General features: G+C 39.4%; 1 long non-coding RNA gene across 1 annotated transcript; it reads right to left on the bottom strand.

Annotated features, from left to right (window-relative positions):
- Positions 1-5,111: 5,111 nt before the first annotated feature.
- LOC117661973 (uncharacterized) lies at positions 5,112-6,328 on the bottom strand. Its single transcript, XR_004590199.2, has 2 exons — positions 6,213-6,328; positions 5,112-5,361 (listed from the first exon to the last, which is right to left on the bottom strand). It is a non-coding gene; the product is annotated as an uncharacterized LOC117661973 (long non-coding RNA).
- Between the last annotated feature and the right edge of the window lie 16,285 nt (positions 6,329-22,613).

The raw sequence follows: 22,613 nt of genomic DNA on the forward strand, positions 1-22,613 counted from the left end.
AGCTTAGCTCATAAAATTATCTGCTACAATGTCCTACCTGTCAATGACTACTGTCAATGTCCTGTCAATGTCCTACCTATCAATGACTACTTCAGCTTCAACCACAACAATACACGAGCACACAATAGATACAGACTTAAGGTAAACTTAAGGTAAACTCGATTGCAGAAAATATGACTTCAGCAACAGAGTGGTCAATGCCTGGAATGGGCTACCTGACTCTGTGGTTTCATCCCAAAACCCCCAAACTTTTAACCTAAGACTGTCTACTGTTGACCTCACCCCAATCCTAAGAGGTCTATAAGGGGTGTGCATAAGAGCACCAGCATGCCTACCGTCCCTGTCCTAATGTTTCTTCTATTTGTATCTATTTTATGTATCCAATCCATGCTTATACTTATTACCAAATACGTTCTTGACAAATAAAATAAACAAACAAACAAACAGAAATTTTAGGGTCAGTTGTGGTTGTAAGTTGAGGACTTCCTGTATGCACAAATTGCTAGAAATCAGTGAGGTGGTTTCCCATCATTTTGAGGAAGGAAGAAGCACAAAGCATAGGAGCAAAGTAAAGGCATAGTACAGAGGCCCAGAGCCACAATTCTCGCCTTGCCTATGATGACTTGATCCTATCCCTGTCGTCAACGTTAATGTGTGGACTTCTAAGATATGGAAGCTGGGTTGAACAGATGACCTCAGTCTCTGTACTGTATGAGTAAGCCACTCAGTGGGCAATGAGCGTTTGCAGACTCCGTACTGGTTGAACATAAAGACCACTCATAAGAAGGAGATGGGGTGGAGACCGGAAAAGAAGGAAGATGGCAGAAGTTAACAAAGAGGAATCTATACATCTGGGATCCCCAACTCTTGGTCCGTGGAGTGGCACCACTCTGAGGCATACCAGCAACCGGTCCACGCAAACAAGTGAAGCCCCATCTGCAGAACGCAGGCAGCATGCAAAACCACACCCCCTCCGGTCTGTGCAAAAACCTTTCTCCATGGAACTGGTCCCTGGTGCCCAAAGATTTTGGGGGCCACTGCTATACAATATTACAAGTATAATTTGCTTGGTAACCATTTGAAGTTAACAACAGCACTGAAAAAAGTGACATGACCATTTTTCATATTACAGCCATTTTTCATATTCAAATTACAGCATCCTCGTGGTCATGTGATCAAAATGTGGCCATTTGGCAGCCGGCATGTATTTACGACAGTTGTGGTGTCCTGGCGCCACGCGATCACCATCTGTAACCTTCTGTAAGGTCCCAAAATATACTTGACATACCCGAATGCCAAAAAGAGAGACTCAAGACAAGGCTTGCAAAAAGAAGCAGATTTTATTTATGGTCAAAAACAAAATACTGGGTGGGACTATATCCAGAACATACAGATACAATGCACGTGAGGAGATAGCTACACCTTGGGGAAGATATGGCTTCCTTTTTACGCCATCAGAGACATCAGCTTAGTACCCAGTTCTGGCCTCTTAGTTTAGGTTTGTATATTCTTTGTTGTCCTGCAAAGGAATAGAAGCCTCCCAATTAGCGTTATCTCTTCCTTGAGCATTCCTTTGTTCTCCCAATTGCTCATTTGGCCCCCTGGTTCTGCAAGGAACGAGTTTATACAGATCAAAGGTGTAAATTAGGGCTGAAGTGTAAATTTTCCCTTGGATGACGTCTGCAGTTCCAACTGAGATACGTACCATGCTCTTAGATGGCACAAGAAAAACAAGAAGAAGATTGATATGGGTTCTGATCAAATGGCAGGAACATATGTTTGACAAATACCAGATACATTACAGAGGCCTAATAAAAGAATGTGTTTGTTACAGGAGATACAAATATAAAGGTATAATATATGTGATACAAATAAAAAGACATATTTGTGTTACAGATATAAAGGTACAATATATGTGTGTTATACAAATACAAAGGCTATATATGTATTACAGGAACCTGATGGTTACAGAATAACAAGTTTCTACTAATTCTAGTATACCAGTATATCATATTCTAGTATTATTTATTATATCCTTATTACTGTTTCCCTTCACTTCTCAGCTGGCTTCTGACAAGCAAAGTCAATAGGGGAAGCCAGATTTTCTGAATGACTGCATGATTTACATAACAACTGCAGTGATTCACTTAACAACTGTGGCAAACAAGGTTGTAACATCGAGCAAAACTAGAGTTAGCAACTGCCTTTCTTAGCAATGGAAATTTTGGGCTCAATTTTGATCATAAATTGAGGAATAGGCTGTAGGCAGGGTTACTGGATAACCTTTATCACGCCTGTACAAATGAACTCCTCTACTCTTCTGTTGTCTAGTTTTGACATAATCATTGCCTAGGCCAGAGATCTTCAAACTTGGCAGCTTTAAGACTTGTGGACTTCAACTCCCAGAATTCAGCTATGCAGCTATGCTGGCTGGAGAATTCTGGGAGTTGAAGTCCACAAGTCTTAAAGCTGCCAAGTTTGAAGACTTCTGGCCTAGGCAGACGAGAGCTCCTTCCTTAAACTGAAAAGTCATTTTCAAGTGGAAAGAAAAGATGACAAAGACTACACAAGCTGCTTATAACCTACAGCTGAGGCTGGAAAGTCTACTGAGATTGCTCCTGAGATAGCAGGAGACCAAGCTTCCATCTGTTGCCATCAGAACAGTTCTCTTCCTGGATTAGGCATTTTATTTTGAAGATTGCTTTGGAGTTTTGATTTGCTTATTTTTATTTATTCATTTATTAAATGTAAATGCGGCCCATTTGCATTTAAGGTAAATAAGGTAACTCTCGGTGACTTAAAAACAGTAAAAAGCTAAATTTTAAAAACCCATCAAAATTATAAAACTAAGCCAAAATAGATTGAACTGCTGAGGTTCCAGAGTCCGTTTCATTTTCAGATTGCTTAAAGGAACCAGGGAGAAAAAGCTGCCCGTTTTCCATGCCTTTGAACAGCTGGTGTTTGCTTTTTGTGATGTGCCAGTCATTTCTCCACCTGTGTCTACAAGGATTTCTGCTAGAGAGGCCTTTGTGTGTAAATCTCTGTGTGGTTCCCTTCCATGATTTCTACAGCTTTACACTTTTTTTTTAAAAACCAGCCTCACTCTTTCAAATTCAGACCTCAAATAATTAATGCTGCCATATCTAGACCAGGGGTGAAATCCAGCAGGTTCTGACAGGTTCTGAAGAACCAGTAGCGGAAATTCTGAGTAGTTTGGAGAACTGGCAAATACCACCTCTGGCTGGTCCCAGAGTGGGGTTGGAATGGAGATTTTGCAATATCCTTCCCCCAGATGTGGGGAGGGAATGGGAATTTTGCAGTATCCTTCCCCTGGAGTGGGGTGGGAATGGAGATTTTGCAGTATCCTTTCCCTGCCATGCCCACCAAGCCACGCCCACCAAGCCACACAATGTCCACCATGCCACACCTGCAAAACCGATAGTAAAAAATTTTGGACTTCACCACTGGACTAGACTCACAGATTCAAAAATATGTAGCATTGGAAGGAACCAATAGGATAATCTACTCCCATTTTCTGCAATATGCAGGAAAATTAATTAAATCATTCCTAGGACATGGTTGTCCAGCCTCTTCTTAAAATGCTCCACAGATGAAACGTTCACAGGAGCAACCTTTTTAGTAAGGAAGATGTTACACAACATTTTGCAACAGGTCCCATGTATATTTTATGGCATCCAACAATTCCATTCAGAATGGTGCTGCAGAACTGCCCTTACATCTCATATATATAGTGTGAAATATCACCCATGGATTTCCAACTTCACATGATTCAATACAATAAAATTGCTGGATCTGTGATAAAGTTAGTTAAAGTGGACCTTAACAAAATCTTGACATGGGGAAAATATCTCAAAACTTAGTTACCTTCTAATACAAGTAATTCAATTTGGAATTTCTAATTCAGTGTAAATATCCATCCATAATCTACCTAGGACACAGAATGCCTTCTTTTTCCAAATATTTTTTTTAAGTGAACTAGAAAAGAACTGTTCGGGTAGCTGTTCTGTGATTTTCTGAATTTATTTTTGCTGTGATCTTTCTCTGCTAATATTAGAGGAATTGTTTTTTCATTCCCTGGAAACTTTTTATTCCATTGGCTTTTGTATTATATTATTTCAATGTTATTATTCCTACTTATTGATTTGTATCTGGCAGAAGGGGATGTTGCAAAAATGCTGTTGAGTGTCTAAGGGTTTTAACCTGATATATTTTTGTCACATGTTATGCTGACTTTGGCATCTCTGTGGCAGAAATGCAATTTAGAAAACTTGTTTAGAAGGAAAGAAAGAGGAAGCAATCAGTTCCTTCCAGAAGAAACGTTCCATAAATAAGCATAAGGGAGGCCTATTTATGCCTATAAATAAGCATAAGAGGCAATGAACAATGTCCCAGTTTTAAACTTATTTCTTTAATTGGAAACCAGCAGAAAATATAAGCAGTCCTCGACTTACAACAGTTCATTTAGTGATTGTTCAAAGTTTCAACAGTACTGAAAAAAGTGACTGTGACTTATGACAGTTTTTCACACCTACAACCATTGCAGTGTCTCCATGATTACGTGATCAAAATTCTGATGTTTGACCACTGGTTCATATTTATGATGGTTGCAGTGTCCCGGAGTCATGTGATCACCTTTTGTGACCTTCTGACAAGCAAAGTCAATGGGGAAACCACATTCACTTAACAACCTTCTAACCAACTTAACAACTGCAATGATTCACTTAACAACTGTGGCAAAAAAGGTGGTAAAATGGGGCAAAACTCACATAAGAAATATCTCACTTAGCAACATAAATTTTGGGCTCAATTGTGGTCATAAGTCAAGGACTACCGTAACCAGTAGTACTGGAATTCCAGACAGGGGATTACAAAGCAAACTGAATTGGGAGAGAGAAATTTGAGAGGGAAGAAGCGAGGTATCAACTTTTCAGGGGAATCTGTACTACTAAATCATGTAATCTTAGTGCCAAATAATGAACTCTGGAACACAATAAATCACAACTTCCTTAGAAAAAGGGAGAATCTAAAAAAAAAAATCTATCATAGTGTACACAGAATAATCACCAAAGAAACTCTGGCAGATTCAGCTCTCCACAGAATGTATTAATTTATTAAAATTAGTAAACCACCTTCACTTTAAAGGCAACATTTTGCTATAATTTTAAAAAGTCAAAAGTCAAATTGAGCTATATTTTTGATAACTACATAGCCATGTGTGTGTAGTTTTCTTGCCACAACACAGGAGGCGTTAGCCATTACCTCTTTCTGAAATGTCTTTTCAATATTGTAGAGATAGTCCTGGATTTTTCTCGTAGGCCCCCATCCAACTTCTGCCATCTGCTGCAAAAAAAATCCAAACATAAACACTGATGTTGAATTATATCTGGAAGAACCAGCCTGTATCCGTATTCACATATGAACAGCTGTAAGTAGAAATGTTAGGAGTCAAAACGCTAAAAAATTTACAATACAAATTTGTTTAATAACCATTCATGGAATGTTTACAGGAAAAGGAAGTATATATACTTCAGAAATAGATATCTGAGATGATGAGACACTATTTGAGAAATTTAAGGAATAACTCAACCTGGGAGATGCTTTAAAACATTAGTTTACTTAATTTTAAATTCAAGAACACATTAATAAAGCCATCCCCAAATATATACAGGTAGTCCTCAAAGTATGACCACAATTGAACCCAAAAATTATGTGGCAAATTTGTTAAGTGAGTTTTGCCCCATTTTATGACTTTTTTTGCCACATTTGTTAAGTAAATCACTGAAGTTGTTAAGTCAGTAACATGGTTGTTATGTAAATCTGGCTTCCCCATTGTCTTTGCTTGTCAAAAGGTCGCAAAAGGTGATTACAACCCCAGGATATAGCAACCGTCATAAATATGAACCAGCTGTCCAAGCATCCAAATGTAAATCACGTAACCATGGAGATGGTGCAACAGTCATAAGTGTGAAAAATGGCCATAAATCCCTTTTTTCAGTGCCATTGTAACTTTGAACGGTCACTAAACATACTGTTGTAAGTCAAGGACTACCTGTACCAGAGTCCTCTGAACAAAATCCTTCATCTTTCTATTATTCTGTGTGACTGCATTCTGTCCAGAACTGGTACACTATCATTGTTATAGTTTGCATTTGTATTATGGAATTGGACAGCCTATAACAGTGACGGCTAACCTTTTTGGCACAGAGTGCCGAAATTGGCATGCGTGCCGGAGCACTTGCGCAGACCAGATCTTCATGCACAGACCAGCTGGCCAGCGCGCATGCGCACGATGGAACCCAGAAGAGGAGTTGGCGATGGCACGCGTACCCACAGTGAGGGCTCTGCATGCCACCTCTAGCATGCGTGCCTTAGGTTCACCATCACGGGCCTATAAATTAAACAGATAGACAAATTGATCCAGGCAATGAAACACACAAAAAAACAGAACCTAATTATCTCAGGAAAATGCTTTGTGCTAATGTATATTACATATGCTTTCATTCACATTATAGAATTTGTTTAGTGAGAGTTCGTTTTGATGCACAAATAGCGCTCTCCTTTCTGCTTATGGATTTTGCCCTGCGCTCTCTTATAAGCATACAGCATATGACTGTCATAACACCGAGCAGATGAATACTTTGTGATATCTCCCAAATATCTGACACCCCTAAAGCCAGGAATGTCCAACCTTGGCAATTTTAAGATTTGTGGACTTCAACTCCCAGGATTCCCCAGTCAGTCATGGAGAGGCTGGGAGCTGAAGTCCACAAATCGTAAAGTTGCCAAGATTGGAGAAAATGGGGCTTTGGTATGATCCAACATAATCCTTATGGGGTAAAATTGTGTTGATTTTCTAACTGTTAAATGTGGGTCAAGAATGAGGCAGGACTCCCAGCTCGATAACAACTTATTTATTTCAGACTTCTTCAGTAACAGAGAGAGACTGAGCTATTCAGCAGCTCCCTTTAAAGGGGAGCTGCCTGACAGCTCCGCCACTCTGCTTCCTTGAATTTCCCTCCAAATCGCGGGAGCCAATCAATTTAAACTTCTGGTCCTCCCACTATTTGGACGGACCAGAGGGAAATCTTAGCTTCAGGTTTCCCTCCTCATTTCCATATTTAACACTAACTCAGTGATGATAAACTGAATTTGCATCTCAAATCCCTTTGTTTTTGTGGGACAATACGCACAACATCTGTAATAATAATAACTTTATTGTCATTGTATGTGTATACACAGTATACCCATACAATGAAATTCACTTAACACCCAAAGACCAGTCCAACACACATAACAATCCCCAAACACCCTCCCCCCACTCACCACAAATTTCCCACTCCTAAACCACCCAAACATCCACACAACAGACCAAGTTGTGTACTGACTCTTAATGGCACAGGACACGTTTTTTATTTCCTTAAAGTGACAGAGCAAGGCTAATCCTATTAATGAAGGAGGTTCAAACCTCCTGAATTCTCAGATTTGGTAATAATAGGTGAACTTCAAAGTACAACTTCGAAATGAAAAAGTACCCCTATGGACTGCTTATCTGAAGAAGACAGAACAGAAATCTTCCGTTTTAATCTCGTAATGTATTTAAAGGTGAATCACTGCTGCCTGTTGCTTGCTACCAAGTTCAAAAAGCTGCTCATCAGACTCCTAAAAAAACACACTTCCTGTCATTAATTGGCTCCTAATTAAACCAATGACCAGTCATTTGTTAAAGGGGTATTTTTCCAGCTCCATCCAGAGGTTTTTTCCTTTTCCTTTGAGATCAAGTTGGAAGAGATTGAACTGGGCATGCGGCATCTCCAATTGAGTTGGAAACCTGCAACACAAACTCTATAAATTCCAACAGAGGGAAGGGGTGGGGTGGGGAAGACAGAATCTACTGCAGAGTTTCAAGAAAATGTCTCAGATGTATAATAGCGAACCCTGAAACCAGAAATTATTTTGCAGGCACCGGTGCTGTTGCCATGGTTTCCGAGGCAATAACTCCAAGGTCATTTCCTGAAAATCCTTCACTCCTAATGTCAGCAGAGTGTTAGATTCGCTCTTTCCAATCCTCAATGGTGCTGGCCATTATCAAGGTTCAACTGCAACAGCCTTCCTAAAAAGCCCCAAGAGAAATATCCAAAGTATTTTCCAATAACTATCAGACAAAACACATAATGAGACTGGAATTTAATGATGCTGGCCTTCTCCTAAATTCAAAACCGCTCACAAAATCCCAAACAAAGTGTGATTTTCTTGGTGCCTAGCTGTGGCCTCAAGAAGTATCAGGTCACTGTCCTAGCCGGCAATTTGGATAGATAGTCCTCACACAATCTTAACAACCACAACTGAGCCCAAAATTTCTGTTGCTAAGCAAGTTGTTAAGTGAGCTTTGCCCCATTTTATAACCCTTCTTGCCACAGTTGTTAACTGAATCACTGCAGTTGTTAAGTTAGTAACACGGTTGCTAAATGAATCTGCCTTCCCAGGACACTGCAACTATCATAAATACATGCCAGTTGCCAAGCACCTAAATTTTGATTACATGATTATGTGGATGCTGTAACAGTCGTAAGCGTGAAAAACGATCATAAGTCCCCTTTTTCACTGTTGTAACTTTGAATGGTCACTAAACAAATTGTTGTAAGTCAAGGACTACTTGTACAACAAATAGTCAAGTTACTAAAAAAAAAGGAACCCAGTAAACTGGTTCTGAGATAAACTTTCTTCTTTCCTTCTCTCTTTCTGAAGATTGATAGTGACCAAAATGACCGCAGAGAGGGTGCAAATTTTCACTCCTTTCTCGCACTTTTTTGTAGCATTTTCTCCCATGAAGAACTCTGAAATCCTCAAAAGTTTACACACATTTTTGATCCATTTGGATAGGTGTTCCTAAAGGAAGGCAGCATCTAAGAATAGATGTTGGATTTCTGCTAGGAACCACCTAGCAAAATTGTGATTGCTTTATATTCAGTTGGATCATCACTCCGTCGCAAACTCCCCCTGAGACATATCCCTAGGAGAATAAAACAAATAAAATTGGCAAGATCTGTGTGAGTAAATGCCATCCCTTCAAGGCAGTGCAGGATTAATTCATGCAATTAAAGCATTCATTAGTACAACCCACTGGGAAAATTAGAATTAAAAAATCCACTGAAGAAGGTGCAACTGTAGGGAGCTGGCTTCCTCCCATCCCTGGCAGTGGAGTTTGGGAAGTCCCTTAAGACTAGGCCTCGGCCTTGCTGGAGGTGAGTAGCTACAATTTTATTTATTAGTCCGTAATTCAATATTTTGCTTCAGTGATTCATAAGACTCAGGCCTGGATGCTTCATATAAAGAGTTGAGAGCTGTTTTCAAGTAAGTACTTTGAATTAGACATTTTAATGTTTTTCACACAATGTTTTAATGCTTTTTTTTACTATTTTTATTGTTTTAATATATGTTGTGAATTGAGAGCTGCCAAGAATCATTTGCTGAGATGGGCAAGAGGAAGGAAGGAAGGAAGGAAGGAAGGAAGGAAGGAAGGGAGGGTGTCAATGCCATGAAGTTATTTAAATGGTGAATTGCAAGCTCTGTAAACTCAGAGGAGTCCACTGGGATCAAAAAAGTCACAATGTCAACCACAGCTATGTGATTATTGCCTCATCCCTTTTCTCCATGCTTAGTGAGGCCTGTAAAAGCAGGAATAGCAGGAATAGCCTTTATTACAGTAAAATAGAAAAGCGGAAGTTGAAATCCTGTCCAGTTTCCTCACTGGCTGAATAAAATCAATTTTGTTCTATCTGCCCTTACTTCCATCTCAGGACTGTTGAAGCTCTGTCCCAAATCCCCTTAAGGCAGGGGCAGGCAACTATTGTTCCTTTACAATTTGTGGACTTCAAGTCCCAGAATTCCTGAGCTAATCATGCTGGGTCAGGAATTCTGGAAGTTGAAGTCTACAGGTTGTAAAGAGCCTTTGTTGCTCATCCCTGCCTTAAAAACTTGCTCCTTCAGGCCTACTTTAAAGGGTAACAGTAACAGAGTTGGAAGGGACCTTGAAGGTCATCTAGTCCAACCCCCTGCTCACGCAGGAGACCTATACAGGGATTCGAACCTCCAAACTGCTGACCTTTCTGATCGACAAGCTCAGTGTCTTAGCCACTGAGCCACCACTTATATCTTCCCAAGATCAGCTCTAGATTCCTTTATAGAAGCAAAATAGTTTCTTTCTGGAACAAGTCAAGAAGCGCATTGTCTTATTTAGGTAAATAGATAATTTGTAGTGCGGATGCAGATTATCAGTCTGGATTCAGATCCGATCAGTTTCCCTTGCTGGCTTTATCGCTTTCTTATTCATCCAAATGGTGTTGATATCTGAAGCAAGGACTTCAACAGATCTTTATATTCATTTGATTTTTCAGTGGTGTTCCACTTGGGACCAAGATCATTTTGTAATCTATCTCTCCATCTTGGAGGAGATGGTCCAAATGGGTATGTGACAAAGTGCATTGCCCAGACCTGGTAATGTGATGGATATAGCATTGATCACACTGGAATTCATTCATTTATTTAATTACTTTTAATATTCTACAAGTGAAGGAAAACAAGAATGCAAGATAACAACCCAGAAAATTCAGTCATAGATTCTAAATGTTAAACTAAACTGTATATACACATACAATTTACACTAAATTAATGAAATCCATTGTTTAGTTGGGTCTCCTAATGTGAAGGCAATAATGTGTCCCAAATCTGCTCACTAATAATATTTTTAAAATGAACTCCCATTCTCCTTGTTTCTGAGATCTATATATGATCTTTCTATTCTTAGTTTTTTCGTGTTGAAACCATGAAGTACATTTTTTGTTTGTCAAAGTGTTAAATTTATTAATATTTTCTCTGGCACTTCTGTTGGAAGAGTTTAAAATTAAAAAGAAATTGTTTTAGCTGCTACAGTTCAACCCATGTTATTTCTTGTCCCAGATTTTTATTTCTTTTTATTTCCTTTTCATATTGGGATAAAATCATTATTAAACAGTTTGTTTTAGCTTTCAGTGCTATGAATTCCTAGATATCTATGGAGATTCTCAGTCATCCAGGTCATGGTTGTCCCAAAGGTGCTTTTCCAAAAGGCAACTGGATTTTCTTCGATTTTTCCTTGAAAACGTTTTGCCTCTCTGTTGTGACCTAGGCTTCCTGAGTCATTAAAACACATGAGTAGTCCCAAAAATCTCTTTTATTGCAACAGCTGTGAATTACATTCATTCACAGCTGAGTCCCAATTAGTCCTTCGGGAGAAGTCCTTCAGGATAATCACCAACCTTTATCTCCCTTGACACTCTGCCAAAGACCTACTTGGCAAAGCCACACGGATTCCAGAATCAAACAGAAATGCCAACTGGGAACAGAATTAACAACGTTGCTTTCCTGCAAAGTGCCCACATGCCTTTGTTCCTCTTTTAAGCCTTATGGGAGGGGCCAATCATCTCCAGGCCTTACTCCTGAGTCGTCCCTTTTGTTTTAACCGTCCGTGCCTTCTGGCAGCTCTGTGCATGCACGCACTAGGAACAGGCTCCTCCTGTTCCTCTGCCTCTCTGCTGTCCAACTCTGGAGGCTCTGGAGTCTGTGCATCACTCCCAGATGGCCCTGGCCCCATCTCTGCCTTTGACGCAGAGCCCTCATCTGGGCCTTCCCCAGACTCCAGGACTGGCCCATGTTCCTCCCCAGCCACCTCACTGTCTGACTCCACTGCCAGCTCAGGAGACTGCTGGTGGACCACAACACTGTCATCCAAAAACTGAAGCAGCTTCTTGAATGAAAAGCAAAATGTTTTCAAGGAAAAAAAACATGACAGTCCAGTTGCTTTGTGGAAAAGCACCTTTGGGACGAATTCCTTAGATTCTTGCCTTCTACCAGAATATTTAAAATTCTAGCTCTCTTTGTATTTTAGAACAGGTATGGAACAACATTAGTTGCATGTTTTGATAATATACTAATAAACTTGATACTTTTGCAAATTCTTCAATTCCATCCTAATGTAATTACAAAGCTATGTTACCAAAATTTGAAAAAGTTAATATACCATGCACAAATAAATTTAATAGATAAGTTATGTCTCTTACTTTATCCCTGTAATTTCCTTCTTGCTAAGAAGAGCTACCACTACTGTTTCTATAATGAGGTTAACTAATAATGTATATAATAGCAGCCCTTCTTGGCATCTTTTGAGATTAGGAATTGTTCAGAGTCATAAATATTCATTCTTATCAGGGTACTCGCAATATTACAAATTTCATTTGTTATGCTGAAAACATTTCTGAGTTCAGCAGTATACAAAATCAGAAAATACAGGAAATAAAATTGGTATATATTGAATCACATTATTCCTCTCTAGGAAATGAAGAAACATAGAGCTACAAAATCTGAGCTGCAGAAATACAGACAACCACTAGATGGCAACAGAGATTTAAAATACAGACAACCACTAGATGGCAACAGAGATTTAAAAAATGTTATATAGCGGTTTCCTGCCATCTAGAACGTGGTTCTTAAAGTGTGGGTAATTACATTACAGACTTATCATGGGGTGGTGGAGCAATTTCTAATTGCTTGTTTATGATTGAGGATCCGTTTTGGGACAGCTGGGGTTTTCTGGGGGGGAGCGGGAGGTAACGATATTATTCAAGACCGAGAAAGGGGAAGTGTCCAGAAAAAGCTGAAGAACCACTGATCTAAAGTGTGATCTTGATTTTTGCAGCCTGAAATTGGCAGTTGTAAGGACACAAGAGTTACATCTCTTCCTTTTCTTCTAGTGCAGTGTTTCTCAACCTTGGAAGCTTGAAGATGGGTGGACTTCAACTCCCAGAATCCCCCAGCCAGCGTTGCTGGCTGGGGGATTCTGGGAGTTGAAGTCCACCCATCTTCAAGCTTCCAAGGTTGAGAAACACTGTTCTAGTGTGTGCTTGTGATACGGTGATAGACAGTATTTGGCCCATGTGGCTTCAAATGTCTTTGTATACAGTATGTTCAGATCAATCACAGATGGCATAAAATCAATGGTCACCAAGGTTTTGTTAATTTCAGATGTCACTAGGGGAGATTTATGAAAGGTTGAACGTGACCTAGTAAACACTGGTGTTAAAGCAACAGAACAGAAGAAACTGCAGTGGGTCATAGGTTGATATTCAACGCATGTTCACAAACATATTTTTAAAGTCTAAGAGCGTATAATTGAATACAGGGATGTCCAACCTTGGCAATTTGAAGATCTATGGACTTCAACTCCCAGAATTCCCTAGCCAGTCATGCTGATTGGGGAATTCTGGAAGTTGAAGTACTTAAGTCTTCAAGTTGCCAAAGTTGGATACCCGTGATTTAGAGTGTAGTGATTTATGTAGTGTCTTGTACGCAGGAAGGCTTTCTGAGCCTGTGAATGTGTATTTAAATATGGATGGGAACTTTAATCCTTATAAAGAACAGCTGTCTTCAATGTAGCACTGCAAAGAAATAACATGAATCTAACCTTGTATCCAGCACAAGGTTCACTAATGGATATAATCATTTTGGAAGATCTGGTCATCCAAATGTTACATGTACTATTTTAAACTATTGTTTGACATATATTCATGGTGAAAATCTGGATGTTATGTCAGTTTACTGAGAACTATAAAAATGACTCCAGCTGAAGACAGCTGTAATAGCACACGGCAAAGCTCAAGAGACGTCAGCAGAGGGTTGTGTTGCTGAAAGCTATGTTGTGTTTGTATTAGGAACAGCAATTCAGTCATTTATTTGAGAAAAACATATATAGTATGGTCATAGCTTCATTCATAGCATTCTCCCAGGAAAAAGAAGGTTATACTGTTAATATGTATTATGAACTGCATGTCTTTAGTAATGAGCAGGAAGACATGGCTCAACTTGAAATATTTTAGTACTAATATTATTAATAACAATAAGAAATATGTATGTGTAAAATATGTGTGCATAGAGAATATCCACTGCATTTTGTTCATTTTAATGCTCAAGATGACCCTTCTTCCTCCACTGGCTTAAGTTTTATTATAGTCCTGGAAGCCCAAAGGAAGCAGACATGAAAACGTGTTTTCTCTGCTGATTAATTACCTTAAATATCTCTTAATCGATAAATCATTGATCTAGAAATGTCAGAAGAGCTGGCAAACAACCATTCCAAAATACACAAATGAATTATGTAGAAGTATGGTAAAACTATTGTAATTTCCAGTGGAGGGGAAACATTTCTACATGATGTGTCTGAAGAAACAAAATAAGAAAGTAAAATCCATTAAGCAATAAATCGGTTCCATATGCACAGGCCAATACCTGGAAAAGGAATGGCTGTTAATCAATTTCCCTCTAAATATCACATTTGTTTAATTTAATGCCTTTCTATGGCTAAACTTTTTCAAGAAGACAGCACATTGAAAGTCAGTGAGAATCAAGCTCAACTTGAAGGACACTGTCTCATTAAACTGACCATATTGGCCAATAAAAAGCATTCAGTAATACTCTGAATGTAATACAAGTAGCAGTGGTGAAATCTAAAATTTGTTACTACCGGTTCTGTGGGTGTGGCTTGGGGGGGGTGTAATGTGACTGGGTGGGCGTGGCCAATTTGTTTTTTAAACTTTTAAAACCATTTTTTCTGCAACCTCTTCGGTGAAGAGGTTGTTAAAAAATGCTTTCAAAAGGCTCTGAGATCCCAGCTGAGTTGCCTGATCAGTAGAGACTTTTTTTCTTTTAAATGCCTCTGATGATTAGGCAACTCAGCTTGGATCATCAGAGGCTTTTAAAAGAAAAAAAGCCTCTGACGATCAGGCAACTCAGCTTGGATCGTCAGAGGCATTTAAGAGAAAAAAAGGGTTTTTTTCTTTTAAATGCCTCTGATGATCCAAGCTGAATTGCCTGATCAGCAAAGGCTTTCTTTCTTTTAAAAGCCTCTGACGATCCCAGCTGAGCCGCGCGATCATCAGAGGCTTTTTTTTTAACTTTTAAAAGCATTTTTTTCGGCCGAAGAAGTTGCAGAAAAAATGCTTTTAAAAGTAAAAAAAAAAAAAGCCTCTGATGATTGTGCAGCTCAGCTGGGCATGGGGGGGTGGAGGGATTTTTGCTACCAGTTCTCCAAACCACCCGCCTCCATCGCTTCCGGATTGGGCGAACCGGTCCGAACCGAGAACATTTCACCCTGACAAGTAGTCCCTGACTTACAACAGTTCATTTAGTCACTATTCAAAGTTACACGGGCACTGAAAAAAGTGACTTATGACCTTTTTTCACACTTACAACCACTACAGCATCCCCACCGTCACGTGATTTACATTTGGATGTTTGGTAATTGACTTGTATTTATGATGGATGTAGTGTCCCGGGGTCATGTGATCGTCTTTTGCAACCTTCTGACAAGCAAAGTCAATGGGGAAGCCAAATTCACTTAACAACTGCAGTGATTCACTTAACAACTGGGGCAAGAAAGGTTGTAAAATGGGGAAAAAAATCACTTAACAAATGTCTCAATTAAGAACAGAAATGTTGGGCTCAATTGTGGTCGTAAGCCAAGGTCTACTGGGGAAAACTCTCCAAGAAGACACCATTCCTATTCTTTTCATGCAGAAGCCATTAGAACTCCTTCCAAGTTTTCCCAGATTTCTGTAATGCATTTTGAAAATCTTAATGATTTGTGATGCATGGATGCAAAGGGCCAAAGCTCCTCTTTTATCCTTCTTAGAGCAGGAGATCCTTTTGTTGGTTCATGGTGTAATGCTGTAAATATTTATGAATGGTCTTTGACAGTGGTGGGATTCAAATAATTTAACAACCGGTTCTCTGCCCTAATGATTTCTTTCAACAACCAGTTTGCCAAACTGCTCAGAAAGTTAACAACCGGTTCTCCCGAAGTGGTGCGAACTGGCTGAATCCCACCACTGGTCTTTGACCAAACAAACAAGATTCCAACGCAGCTAAGCAAATAACCCACACTTCCAATACATAAACGGTGATGAATGTCATACTGTGACACCATGATGGTGAGCCTATGGCATGTGTGCCCGAAGTGGCACGCGGAGCCATGTCACCTGCACAGGTGCTCCCTTTTCAGCACTCGGTGCTGAAAACGTTCATCATCACTGCTGTAGCATATACACTAGTCCCCGACTTAACAACCGTTCATTTCGTGACCTCTCGAAATTACAACATCACTGAAAAAAGTGACTTAAGACCATTTTTTTTATTAAAAAGTTTTATAAGAAATACAAACATTTTCTCCCCCCCACCCTTTCCCCCTCCCCCCTTCCCCCCGCCCCCCTCCCTAGACTTCCCAGAACAGGCACAGGGTATAGCATTCACAAACATAAAGCTAAGATATGCTAACAAATTATTGCATTCATATTCTCCCTAAATCTTTAACTCCTTATAACTCAAGAACTATAAACATAAACTACTTAAAAATATTTCATTCATAAGCTATATGAATCTTCTTGTTCGGATACTTTTTTTGCATATAGTCAATCCATCTTCTCCATTCTGATATGTATCTTTCATTTGACTGATCTTTAAGATATGATGAAATTTTTGCCATCTCAGCCAGATGCACAACTTTTAATGTCCATTCCTCAATGGTAGGTGGATCTTCCTTCTTCCAGTACTGTGCCACCAGTAACCTGGCAGCTGTTATTAAATTCAAAACCAACTTACAATGTTCACAACAAGCAAAGTCAACAGGGAAGCCAGATTCGCTTCACAATTGTGTTCCTAAATTAACAGCTACAGTGATTCAGTTAACAATTATGGCAAGAAAGGTCATAAAATTGGACAAAATTAATTTAGCAACATCAATTTTAGGCTCAATTGTGGTCGTACGTCGAGGACTACCTATATAAGTAATCCGCAACTTATAACTATTTCTTTAGCGACTGTTCAAAGTTACAATGGTGCTGAAAAAAGTGATTTACAACTGGTCCTCACATTTACGATTGTTGCAGTATCCCCACAGTCACATGATCAAAATTCAGGCCCTTGACAACTGGCATGTAATTATCCCAGCTGCAGACTCATGGGATTGCCATTTGTGACCTTCCCATCAGGGTTTCTGAGAAAGAAATTCAATAGGGGAAGCCAGATTTGCTTAATGATCATATTATTCACTTAACATTGGTGGTGATTCAATTAACACCTGTGGCAAAAAGTCCTAAAATCTGTTGTGATTCATTTAACAACGGCATTGCTTAGTCACAGACGTTCTGGTCCCATGTGTGGTTGTAGGTCAAGGACAGTGGTGAAATCCAAATTTTTTTACTACCAGTTCTGTGGGCGTTGCTTGGTGGATGTGGTGTGGCTTGGTGGGTGTGGCAGAGGAAGGATACTGCAATATCTCCATTGCCACCCCACTCCAGGGGAAGGATACTGCAAAATCCCCATTCTCTCCCCACTCCTGGGGGAAAGATATTGCAAAATCTCCATTCCCATCCCACTCTGGGGCCAGCCAAAGGTGGTATTTGCCAATTCTCCGAACTGCTCAAAATTTCCGCTACCAGTTCTCCAGAACCTGTCAGAACCTGCTAGATTTCACCCCTGGTCAAGGACCACCTATAGTCATGTAAAAACAAGCTAGCCAGCATAAAAATACCTTTCACTTTTTTTGTATCAGAAACCTCATTTACCTAAGGAATGTGAATGAACAAATAACAAGAACCAAGGGCCAACTTTCTCCTGAGGCTGCCAGACAGCATTTTATAACAATGAGAGAGACTGATGTGTCAAGATTGGCTGAAATTAAATATGAATCACACGAAGATCTAGCCAGCCTATTCACTAAAAGGGACAACGAGCACAGAGTGGATGTCACAAAAGAATGCACAATGCAAAAAGACGTGTCTCCCTTTTTCAGCCGCCTCTACAGAGCTTCATCTGGGTAAAGACATTCTGAAAGGGAAATGTTATGCTGTCTTCCATAAGCAACAGTGAGAGGGCAGAGCGCTGAAATAGACCATTGTGAATGCTCTGTATTGCTTCGGGGTCGCAAGGTTACGCACAAGCATTTGCAGTTTTCTCAATGCATCCTTAGTTTTCTCTTGAGATAAAGCTTCATTCTGTCCCTTCTGTATCAGATTGGTACACATAAAAACCAGTCTAGTGCTGGTCCTGTAAATCTTGTAAGTGGCCATTAATGCTTTTTTTTTTTTTAAAGGCACCTATGCATATATTTTTTTTATCATACCAGCTCTTTGAGTTGACAAGTGACATATATTTATCAGTGAAACCAGTGGAAGGGTTTGCCTTCAGAAGTTGTGAGTGCTCCATCACTGGAGGCTTTTAAAAAGGGATTGGACAACCATTTGTCTGAAATGGTATATAGGATCTCTTGCTTGAGCCGGGAGTTAGACTGGAAGACCTCCATCATTCCTTCCAACTCTGTTATTCTGTTAAGTCAGAAACAGACACACAGGGAAAACTCCAATATAATTAGATGTTAGGACTTCTGCAATTCTTGCATTAACGCCAGATCTTTTCCAGAAAATCAGTTGGGTGAATTAATTAGCAGCACTGCAATTTGAAGATGGATAAATTTCTATGAAAACCAGCAGATCTGAGATCTGTTTATTAATTCCGGAAGCCTCTTTGCTGTTGAGAAAATTGATTGAAAAGCAGTCTTTACGCATTTCTGACAAAAAGTTTCAGGGATAATGCCATTGGCATGTGGCCATTGTTAAATAGATTACTACTGTTAACCAATCAGTAAACATTGAAAGACCGTAATAGGATACTGGTTGGGGAATTCTGGGTGTTGAAGTTCACAGGTCTTCCAGTGGTGGGTTGCTCCTGGTTCTGTCCGGTTCTGTAGAACTGGTAGTAAAACCGGCGGGAGGCTCCGCCCACCTGCCATGATGTCATCATGGGTCATCTGTGCATGTGCAGAAGCGCGCGTGTGCACGCGAGCAAAGCAAGCAAGTGCGCTCCCGCTGCGAACCGGTAGTAAAGGTAAGTAGAACCCACTCCTGAGGTCTTCAGAAATATTGGCTTAAAATACCCGAGAAGTATATGTGGTAATCCAGTGTAGAGGTTTGCAAAACTGGGGAGAAGGAATAGGCTTCTTTATATATCCTCTGAAGATAAAATACGCATGTAAAAAGGCAAGAAAGAATGTCATTTTTATTCATGTTCAAAGAATTTAATAATAAATAAAGTAATGGTAGCAAAACTAAGTCAATAACCGGTACATATTATAACACTAAATCTAAAATTTAGTGTTATAATATCTAAAGAAAATCTAAAATTTATTTTTTGAAAAAGATTAATTGCATTATCTGGAGGCAAACAACATACATGTCAATCAGAATACCATACAGTACTGGATATATCCTCAAATATACAGTGCACTACCTATATACAATTAAAGTTCAGTTTAGCAGACTCTGGGTTCAATCTTAAAAATGTTTATCTGGATCCACTTTCATTTAAAATAGAGGCTTTATTGTATCAATAGGGAGTTAAATTGAGGTAAGTAATGTCATTTATGACGGTATATTTATACATACATACATACGTATATACACATACATACATATGTATATCACAAATGACAAATTGATGCCAATGGTGTCAGTTTGGATTTAACCGGTATTTAGGCTGAAGATGCATCCTTGTTCCCTTATCACTGCACCTGTGAACTTAATAATTCAGAAGCATGTTCCACCACTCGTTGAAAATGTATGAATTGTTTACACAAGATGCAAAAACTCCGTAATTTGTTATACTCTGGTTGCTGAAATTAGTTAATGGGGGAGATTTTGTTCTGCATTGCCTGTTTCCCACTCCCCTCCAATACATTCACAATAGAATAGATTTAATAACGTTCAGAAGAGATGCTCATGCGGCTGAAGAAATTATTCTTTATTAGTAGGTGGTAACTATGCAAATGAAGGAATATTAGTCTTGTATTAAAAGCTGCATAACAAAAGCAGGTTCTGGAACTCAGCCCTGCATAGCTTTGGTTTAGATGCTTAAATGAGATGAAATACATTTTGGAATTATTTATTATAACGACTCCCCATTTAAATGGAAAATTCTAAGTGCCATCCAAGTGGGCTACATTTCAAGTCATGCTTGAAAAATAACGATACGGTTGAGGGAAATATATTGTCTACTCATCAACGACAGATTCCTTCAAGAGGCAAAGGAGTTTGGGGGGGGGGCGGCAGGGAAGTCTATATACGATTAGGCTGTTGTTTTTCTGCTAATGAAATAAACAGCAGATGGGATGAGATGAGCAGCCTCCGAGGTATTACTGCCTCGACTGCCATATTTATTTTCCTTTGGGAAACTGCACAATAATTATTGGATGCTAGTCAAATCAGAAACCAACAATGTGCCTTTGTGCTACCGCAGAGACAAATGAGCTGTGGGTAAAGTATATTTCAGTTCTCTGTAATTAAGATAATTTGTATGTGATTGGCCTAAATGTTGCTGATGCCAAGTATCGGCCAGTTGGTAGCGTGAACTCTGCAGGGCACATGCTAGAACAGGTTAACATAGTTCTTCCACCCTCTGTGCCAACTGTCCCCTTTCACACAGTCACACCTACGTGTGATGTGTATTCATGCATGCAGACCTCTGCTCTACCTATTTGATATTTTTGATTAGCCGGTGTTTCTGACGAGTCTCTTAACACTCCTGTATGTGTATAGGATGCCTTCCTTGTTAAAGAGTCAGAGGGGGAGGATTTGTGGCCTCTAAGTACATCCGAGTGGAAGGGATCTGGCACATTCTCTTGTGAATTCAAGGATTTACAACCCTCATGAAATGAGAGAATCTCTCTTTAAAAGGCAAGTGCCAAGAATGAAAGAATGGGCAGGACGGCTTGTGCCAAGATCAGCTTTCCTTCTCAAGTAGTTTGTGCTGTGTTGCCTTAATTGACTCAGCTATCCAGGACTCCATGGGGGCTCCCTCCCGCCCCCCCACCCCCAGATTAATACTTTCCATCTCTTGTCCTGATTCCACCCTGAGTTCAGCTTCAATTGCACAGCCATCTCATCTTTCGTGTTTGTTTGGAGTTGTATCATTATTCTTGAGGGTGGGCACCTGATGCCCTCTGGTTTTGCCCTAGGCACCAGGCATGTTCGTGAGTTTTAGCTAAATTGGAAGACTAACTTGGGTTTTGCCTGGACTGCAAAAAAGCTCTTTGTGGTCCTTTCTTGGCATGACCGTGCTTTCTGGCAAATGGCTTAGCCCTTATTTTGTTCTTGAATTATCCTGTTGCATTTCCTTCCCTGAATTGTCTTGTTGCCTCCTTGGCTCAGAAAGTTCTAGCTTTGTATGCTATTCAGGAGAGTTTTACCCACTTGTTTTAAAAAAACAAAACCAATGAGTCTAATTTATGATTTCATAAATGGCGTAGCAGAACTTGTGAACTCTCTATTTCAATTGCCCTTTGCAATTGGCCATGTTTTACATAGGAGCCTCGATTTGAGATGAATGAATGAATGAATGAATGAATGAATGAATGAATGAATGAATGAACAAAGAGACAGATAGGCAGGAATTTGGGACATTTTGGAAACTTTTGCTAAAGGATTTTGGTTAAGGACAATTTACCTACCTCTACAGTCACTTTTCCCCTATTTGTAAAATTGCCAATCTCAGTTTTCAAGAATCTGTTTTTATCCCAGACCAGCTTGAAGATAATCTCAAAATTTCTGTTGTATTGTCTTCACTGGTTTGTCAGTTCCATGGGACCTGACGACTAATAACATTTAAATCTCCATTCAGTTTCTCCATCCTTCTCACAAGCACAGGTAGTCCTTGGCTTACAACCACAATTGAACTCAACATTTCAGTTGCTAAGCAAGACAGTTGTTAAGTGAATTTTGTCCCATTTTCTTGCCACAGTTGTTAAGTGAATGATTGCAGTTGTTAATGATTGCAGATTTATTATGTGAATCTGGCTTCCCCATTGTCTTTGCTTGTCAGAAGGTCTCAAAAGGTGGTCACATGACCCCAGGACACTACAATTGTCATAAATATATGCCAGTTGCCAAGCTTCCAAATTTTGATCACATGACCATGGGAATGCTGCAACAATTGTGTGAAAAATGACCATGAGTCACTTTTTTCAGAGCCATTGTAAATTTGAATGGTCACTAAACAAATGGTTGTAGGTTGAGAACTACCTGTATATTTAACAGCAGAACTGTCTTCAAATATATAGTATCATCTATTTGGAGATCCTGGACAATGGAGTATTTATAGTGCTTATTATTCCTTTTCTATCTTTATAGATTGCTTAGTTTATTCTCATATAGAAAAGCAAGATAAAATGCTGGGTCAAAATATTCCAACTAAATAAGAAGGTGATGAAAGGAAGGAGTCAGGGGACTCCAAAGCTATACATGGTCAACTAAGACAACCTTCTAGAAGGATCTATATTTCTCATTATCTAAGTGGCCTTTCAGTGAATCTTCATAACAATGCTGACATTTGCAAACGTGATTATTCTATATCTGTGATGTTCGGATCACTAGTATGGATTTTTCTTCCCAATTCCTGCTAATATTCTGTTCCCAGAAATATGTAGAGCCCTTGCTTAACACTAAATGTTTTGACAGCAA

The sequence above is a fragment of the Pantherophis guttatus genome, chromosome 2 (assembly GCF_059756535.1).
Source record: "Pantherophis guttatus breed Tessera chromosome 2, ASM5975653v1, whole genome shotgun sequence".
In the NCBI taxonomy this organism is placed as follows: Eukaryota; Metazoa; Chordata; class Lepidosauria; order Squamata; family Colubridae; genus Pantherophis; species Pantherophis guttatus.